At 38.5% G+C, this 8,039-nt stretch overlaps 1 long non-coding RNA gene across 1 annotated transcript; it reads left to right on the plus strand.

The window, feature by feature from the left end:
- Positions 5,832 to 7,060, plus strand: LOC110270561. Its single transcript, XR_002360203.1, has 5 exons — positions 5,832 to 5,937; positions 6,275 to 6,450; positions 6,557 to 6,649; positions 6,801 to 6,862; positions 7,016 to 7,060. It is a non-coding gene; the product is annotated as an uncharacterized LOC110270561 (long non-coding RNA).

The following is an 8,039-nucleotide window of genomic DNA, read 5'->3' on the forward strand; positions in this document are numbered from 1 at the left end:
GGTCCCAAATGCTCAAAATCCAATGGAGGATGTTTAAGAAGAAGACATTGTTGAGATAGAGGTTATAGATGAGGAGGAAGAGCAAGAAGTTGCTAGTGAAGAGGTGGAGCAAGCAAGAGACAAGGAGTCTAAGGAGAAAGACATAGCGGAGAAGCCTATTCCGGTCCCTTTTCCAACTATAGAGAAGAAAGCCAAGAAGCACTTGGAATTAGATCCTAACATGGTGGACATTGGCAAGAAAATTGAGGTAACTATCCCTTTATTTGATGCAATCCGCCAAGTCCCAAAGTATGCAAAATTTTTGAAGGATTTGTGCATTAGTAAGGATAGGATACATGACTTAGAGACCATTGCCTTAGGGAGTTCTATTTCCTCCTTGATGGGGACCATTCTTGAAAAGTGCAATGACCATGGACCTTGTCTTGTTTCTTGCACTACAGATGGTGTTGTGTTTGCTAACTGCATTTCTGACCTTAGGGTTTGTGTTAGTATTATGTCACTTTCGTATATGACAGGTTGAATCTACCTCCACTGAAGAGGTCAGCGGCTCGATTTGTATTGACCGATAAGAGTATAATATCTGTTAGGGGGATTGCGAAAGATGTTTTGATAAGCACAAGGGGTTTGGTCTTTTCGATTGACTTCTATATTCTTGAGATGCCTCCGAATGATTCCGGAAGGCCATCATCCATTTGGCTAGAAAGACCATTTTTAAAGACTTCAAGGTTTAGGTTGGATTTTTTTTTTGGTACATATTCCTTTGAGGTTGATGGAGAACAGTGAGCTTTAATCTAGAAGAGGCCATGAAACACTCACCGGAAGAACACTCACTTCTCTGATGTGACATCATTGATGCGATAGTAGCCGAGGTTCATAATGAGGCTTTTGATGAGATGAATTTGGATAAAAGTGCAAGTGTGGAGAACCCTAATGACTGATGAAGTCACTTTTGCCACCTCCAATGTTGCCGGATAATAATGTGCCAAGTCATGAATTGAATGATATGTTGAAACCTCTACCTCCCCATCTAAAGTATGCCTTCCTTGATGATAATCAAAAGTTTCCGATGATAATTGAAAGGGATCTCACCTCCCAACAAGAAGAAAGATTGCTTGAAGTGTTGAGAAAGCACAAGAAGGCAATAGGATGGAATATAGCGAACATTAAGGCTATAAATTCGTGCATTTGTGAGCACGATATCTTCCTCGAAAACAGAGCTAAACCCGTCCATCAACTCCAAAGGAGGTTGAACCTCACCATCATGGATATTGTGAAAAATGAGGTCACTCGACTTTTGGAGGCCGATATCGTTTATCTTATTTCGGATAGCGAATGGATTAGCCCAGTACAGGTGGTGCCTAAGAAGTCGGGTGTTACCATGGTTAAGACTGAGAGTGGAGAGCTCATGGCCACCAGAGTACAAAACTCATGGAGAGTTTGCATTGATTACCGGCGAGTGAATCTAGCAACCCGGAAGGATCACTATCCGCTCCTATTCATTGATCAGATGCTAGATCGCTTATCAGGTAAATCACACTTTTGTTTTCTAGATGGCTACACTGGTTACTTTCAGATTCACATTGCTCCTGAGGATCAGGAGGACCACTTTTACATGCCCCTTTGGGACGTATGCCTACAAACGGATGTTGTTTGGTCTATGTAATGCACCAACGATGTTCCAAAGGTGCATGACTAGTATCTTTTCTGATTTTCTTGAGCATTGTATGAAGATTTTCATGGATGATTTGAGTGTGTATGAAAACTCATCTGATCTTTGCTTGGATAATTTAGCTATAGTGTTAGAAAGATGTGCTAGTTCAAACCTTGTACTGAATTTTGAAAAATGCCACTTTATTGTGAAATAAGGTATTGTCCTAGGCCACATGGTTTCTAGTAATGGTATATCTATTGATCCTGCTAAAGCTGGGGTTATTTTTGGTTTACCTTACCTCTCTTCTATAAGGAAAATCCATGCGTTCCTTGGTCATGTAGGTTTCTATCGGCGATTTATCAATGACTTTAGTAAGATTGCTCTACCTCTCTCCTGCTTGCTCCAAAAGGATATAGAGTTTGAGTTTGATGATTCTTGTAAGGAGGCGTTCAATTCCCTGAAGAGCGCCTTAACCACAGCTCCCATACTAAGAGGGCCAGATCGGACAAGCCCATTTAAAATTATGTGTGATGCTTCCAACCATGTTGTAGAAGCCGCGCTTGCACAGCGCGTTGGTAAAGATCCTTATGTCATTGCCTATGCTTCTAAAACATTGGATAAGGCACAATCCAACTATACTACCACTGAGAAAGAGTTGTTAGCCATTGTTTTTGCTTTGGATAAATTTTGGGCTTACTTGATTGGTTCAAAAGTGGTAGTATATTCGGATCATTCAGCTTTAAAATTTCTTTTGGCAAAAAATGAATCTAAACCTAGATTAATGTGTTGGGTTTTACTTCTCCAAGAATTGATCTAGAAATCAAAGATAGAAGTGGGACACGTAACTTAGTGGCGGATCAATTAAGCCGCCTTGAGTACTTAAAACTTGATCCCACTCCTATTGATGATTCATTTCCATTAAATTCCTTGAATTCAATCTCTAAAAGCATACCTTGGTATGCTCCAATAGCCAATTACTTGGTAGCCCACACCTTTCCTCAGAGTTTTTCTAAGCATCAGAGGCATATGCTGAAAAGTGAATCCAAATATTATATTTGGGATGATCCCTACTTGTGGAGGTGTGGTGCTGATCAAGTGGTCAAACGGTGTGTGCCGAAATCAAAATTCCAATCCATACTCTGGCTTGTCACTCATCTAAGAGTGGTGGTTATTTTGGGCCTCAGAGGACTGCAGAAAGATATTGGACTGCGAATTATGGTGGCCGACTCTATTTAGAGATGTCAGCCTGTTTTGTAACTCGTCATATATGCTAACGATTTGGAAAGTCATCCAAGAGGGATGAGATGTCTCAATAACCTATGATAATCTATGAGATTTTTGACATCGACTTCATGGGTCTGTTTCCAAACTCGAATGGATTTATCTATATCTTGTAAGCAGTCGATTATGTTTCTATGTGGGTGGAAGCAATTCCTACCCGTAAAGATAATGCTAACATTGTTGCCTCTTTTGTGAGAGATCGCCTTGTGTGTTGCTTTAGATCGCCACGAGCAATCGTGAGCGATCAAAGCACCCATTTTTGCAGCAGGAGGCTAGAGACAATGATGAGGAAGTACGGCATTATTCATAAGGTGGCCGCTGCCTACCATCCCCCAAACAATGGCCAAGATGAGGTTTCCAACCTGGAGATTAAGCAAAATTTGGAGAAGATGGCGAAACCATAATAAACCCCAATTTTAGGGTTTATCTTGTATTGAATTTGGTGGGTTTCATCAATTTTTCATACATTTATCCACTAAAATTGCATGCTTTCCTCCCAATTATGCTTCATAGTTAAAAAGATGCTTTCAAGACTTCAAAGATGTTAATTTTTAATTCTCTTCTATTACTGTTTGATGTCATGATGCGTTTACTAGGTGATTTCAGGATCAATAGGGTAAGAATGGCTTAGAGGATGGAATGGAAGCATACAAAAGTGAAAGGATCCTTCAAAAGAAAGATCTCTAACTCCTTGTGGCTTTTGGGCTTTACACCATGATAGAGCTTGGGCCGGTGACCGTTCACTTTGAGAAAGCTAGGGTTTGAGGGATGACTTCTATGAATGACACCGACACACCGTAAGGCTCAACCTTCTCTACCGTATATAGGCCTTCCCATCTTGACCTCAACTTTTCGGGCATCAACCTCAGCCTTGAATTGTATAGTAGCACTTAGTCACCAACTCTAAACTCCTTTCTCTTGAGATGTCGGTCATGCACCGCTTTGGCTTTCTCCGTATAGAGTCTTAAGTTCTCATATGCTTTCAACCTTAAACACTCCAATTCTTCCAGCCGCAACTTTCTTTCAACTCCGGCCTTTTCCAAACCCGAATTGCACTATTTCTCTGCCTAGTATGCCTTGTGCTCAATCTCCACCAGGAAGTGACACGCTTTTTCATAGACCAACAGGAATGGACTCATGCCAATTGGTGTTTTATAGGCCGTCCGATAAGCCCACAAAGCATTCCAGAATCTAGAACTTCAGTCCTTCTTATGAAAGAATGAGGCATTTCATCTATGTTTTAGCTAATTTTTTGTTTTTAGTTCTTCTAGAGAGAGAAACTCTCACTTCTCTCTAGGTTTTAGTGTTCTTTGATTGGCTTTTGCTTTAATTTCTAGATTGGATCTTGTTAATTTCATTTTTTATCACCTTAATTGTAGCTCTTTAGCTTTCTTTTTGCATAGATATTTTACTAATAGTTTTCTTTTATCTTAGTTTTTCTCTTATTTCTCAAGTTGTGAACCTTGTTAACTTTGAATTTTTATTAATGCATTAATATTTTTATGCTTCAATAGCTTTATTTTAGTTATTATTATTGATAATTGTTAGTGGCCAATTTTAATTTCTATTAAATTGTACAACTTAGTTATGTCTTTGACTATTGCACATCAAGTGTTTGATGAATTGTTTTCATTAGTAGTGGAGTATTTTCTATACTCTTAGCCTAGGCTAAGGAAATTAAGTGACCTTGAGTCATTAGGTCTAATAGAAGTGATGATTTGGGAACCATTGTTAGCCAATTTGATGCTTATTGACACTAGTTTTCTACTAAACTAATTAGTGGTTAGATTGGAACTTATGGGTTGATGTTGACTAAGTCTATTTGACACACTACAATTATAGAGATAAACTTAATGGGATGGATCACTACAAAAAAAGTGGATTAAAATGGCAATAATTATACGGCGGTTACACAAAACTGCCATTTTTTCCTGCCAATTTTAGCGTTTTCAGTCTCTGCCAGAATTTTTCATATTTTTGTGGCATTTTAGTTTATTATGGAGGTTTAGACCGCCATTATGATTTTCAGTTTCTCTTTTAATTGGATGATTAGTGTTGCTGCATATGAGAAATTGGGGGTAATGTAAATTGACTCGCGTTTCTGCGTTCCTCTTTCTCGTCGTCGTGGTGTTCTTCACTGCTCTGCTCGCATCGTGTTCTGCTCTGCTCGTGTCATGTTCTTCTTCTCACATCGTGTTCTGCTCTGCTCCGCCATGTTCGATCTTCGGCTCGCGCCATTTTGAAACATTCGCTTTGCTCCGCCGTGGTGTCGTTCACATCTCCCTCTTAAGTCTCTCAGGCATGAAAAATTTCTCTCAAATTTTACTTACTAGTGATTTAATTTGGTTGAATTTTTGAAATAATAAAACTACTCCAACCATGTTCAATTAGAAACCTTAACCCCAACCACTTTGAATTTTGATTGATGTGCGATTTACTCTTTTCTCTTCGCGTTCCTTGTCACTGCTTGCGATTTACTCTTCTCTATTCAATTTCCTCGCCATTGCCTATGTTCCTCATTATTGGTGTCGTTGTTGGCGTCTCCGTCATGTTCGTCGCTGCTCGCCTCGCCGTTGGGTTCGTCCCTGCTCGTGTCGCCATCTGTTCATCGCTGCTCGCATTTGAAGCTTCTGATTTTTTGTCTTCTCGCTTCCAATTTTCTTGTCACCTTCCAATTTTTGGTACTTTTGATTTTGGTTTGTTGATTCAAAATCTAGTATTCATGATTATTGAGGAACATAATGATAGAGATCCATGAGAAGATAATGTCATTGAGGGACATAATAGATCTTTCTCTATGTAACAGCTCTGCTTCCTTACGTGCCTTACGTGAAAATGTATTATTGTTATCATCATAATGGATTTGTGTTTTATAAATTTGTGAATCATGTGTATGTGTGACATTGCAGATTGTATTGAAAACCTTGGAAGATCTACAAAAGATTTATCTGGCGATCATACCTAAAAAGGAAGTGGCAAAGATTAAAGACAAGTCTACAGATCAGGTTTGAAGATTTTAGTAAACTTGAAATATAGTTGTAAACTCACTTGTTTGCAAGCTCATGTAAACTCTTCTCGTAGACTCGTACATGCATTGAACCTGTCATGTTAACAATTGCAACACAAATATAGTTGTTACTATGCTCAACCTGTTTTCTAATATATATAATGATGATGCACTTGATTTTTCTGTATTTTTTAATTCACGTTTATATTGTTTTGATAAGTTTCTTCTTTATAGGTATGAGTCTTCAGATTTAATTATAAGTTCTGGATTAATAATATATGATTTAATTATGCTTCTTCGATTCTGGATTCTGATTTTTATATGGCAATGTTTAGGTCTTCTCAATGCTCGATACAAGTAGACTGTACCATGCAGCAGCTACTTGTAAGTTGTTTAGAAACTGGGCTAAATACCCTTTCTGCTATTCACATATTGATTTGAGAACACCTGTTCCAAAGGTGAACGATGCACTAGTCGCCACTATCATACACCGAGCTGGAAAGGCACTAAGGTACTGAGTACTGACCCTTTCCATGATAAGTTGAATCATTAGAATCATCTGTTACTGTTTTGTTCCTATCATCTTTCTGATTCATTGTCTTATTTTCCTCTCATAGGTGCCCTTCGGCATTCTCTACAGGATAGACTAAGAAAAGGATAATCAGGTAGGAGCCGCGATGAAATATATCTAAAACTTCGAACCAGTACAGGTAGGCCAGGATCACTTGTAGTCCCACTTCCTTTATTTGGAAGCTCAAACACAGAAATGCAGATAAAATTGCTAATGCAGAAATGCTTAATTACATTACATGCATTAGCAATGTGAGACTTACACCTTAGTTCTGTTCTGAAATTCTACAGCACTGCCACTGAAATTGATTGACTTACCTGGATTGGACTAGCGGATTATGGATCACAAAGCAGTGAGTAGTTTTAAACTATATTCTCCTTTAGTCCTAGTTTGAGATTTATCAAATATGTTCTGGCAATTACACCTGTATTCTCCATTGAGGTTTTTTTTTCTCGTATACTTTCTTTGAAGAACAGTGTAATGTCTTCATGTTTTTCATTTTTAGATCAGTGGATATGTGGAGCACAATGATGCTATATTGCTGGTAGTATGATGCAGAATGTGTGTTTTAAGCTCTTCTTGCTTTGTATTATCCTGTCACCTCATCTCAAATTTACAGCTATTTGTTAGATACATAAAATCAATCTTGAGATTCCATTTAAGAACTTAAACTTTTTAAAGAGTTGGTCCTAGATGTAGCATCATTTCCATTTTGACAATGAGGTTAAGACTTAAGAGTTTGATCCTTGGGTATACCTATCTCTTAAATGAATGAGTTCTAGCAGAAACTAGATTAAGCCTCTGCATTGTCAAGTTTAAGCCCAAATGGAATTTTTTGAGGGCATGTTAGTGATATTTTGCCATTCAAGAATCTCCATTAACAGTTTAAGTATTTAGGAAAGAGGGCACCTAATACCATTAAACCGCTTAATTTTAGAAACGTCATCGTTATGTTTACCTAATCATAAACTCATGGTAATGTTTCCTTTAACTAGTCTTTTTCTTGGGGTTTTCAATTGTAGCCACTAGAACAGTTGGTGTTATCAGTAAAATTGATCAGGCTGCTGCAGAACCAAAAGCTCTTGCAGCAGTGTAGGCTCTCCTATTGAACCAGGGACCCCCCAAAACATCTGATATTACATGGGTTGCTTTGATTGGGCAATCTGTATCTATAGCTTCTACACAGTCTTGGAGTGCAGCATCTGAGAACTCTTTGTAAACTGCTTGGCGAGCAGAGACTGAAAGTTTGAAATCAATATTGACTGGAGCTCCTCCAAACAAGCTTGGGAGAGTTGCCTTGGTTGAGTCTCTTGCTGGACAGATTTGCAACCGCATGAAACTAAGGCTTCCAATTCTTCTCACTGGGTACTTAGTTTTTGTTAGCTTATGTTTCCTTGTTTAGTATAAATGTCATATTTCCCAGCAAGGAACAGGATTAAGGGAGACTGAGCATGTTGTGTAACATGGCTTTCATTCTCATGGGAATACTCGTAGTAGTCTCACGATGGAATCGAACCCTATTGAGAACT

This window comes from Arachis ipaensis, chromosome B01 (assembly GCF_000816755.2).
Source record: "Arachis ipaensis cultivar K30076 chromosome B01, Araip1.1, whole genome shotgun sequence".
NCBI lineage: Eukaryota > Viridiplantae > Streptophyta > Magnoliopsida > Fabales > Fabaceae > Arachis > Arachis ipaensis.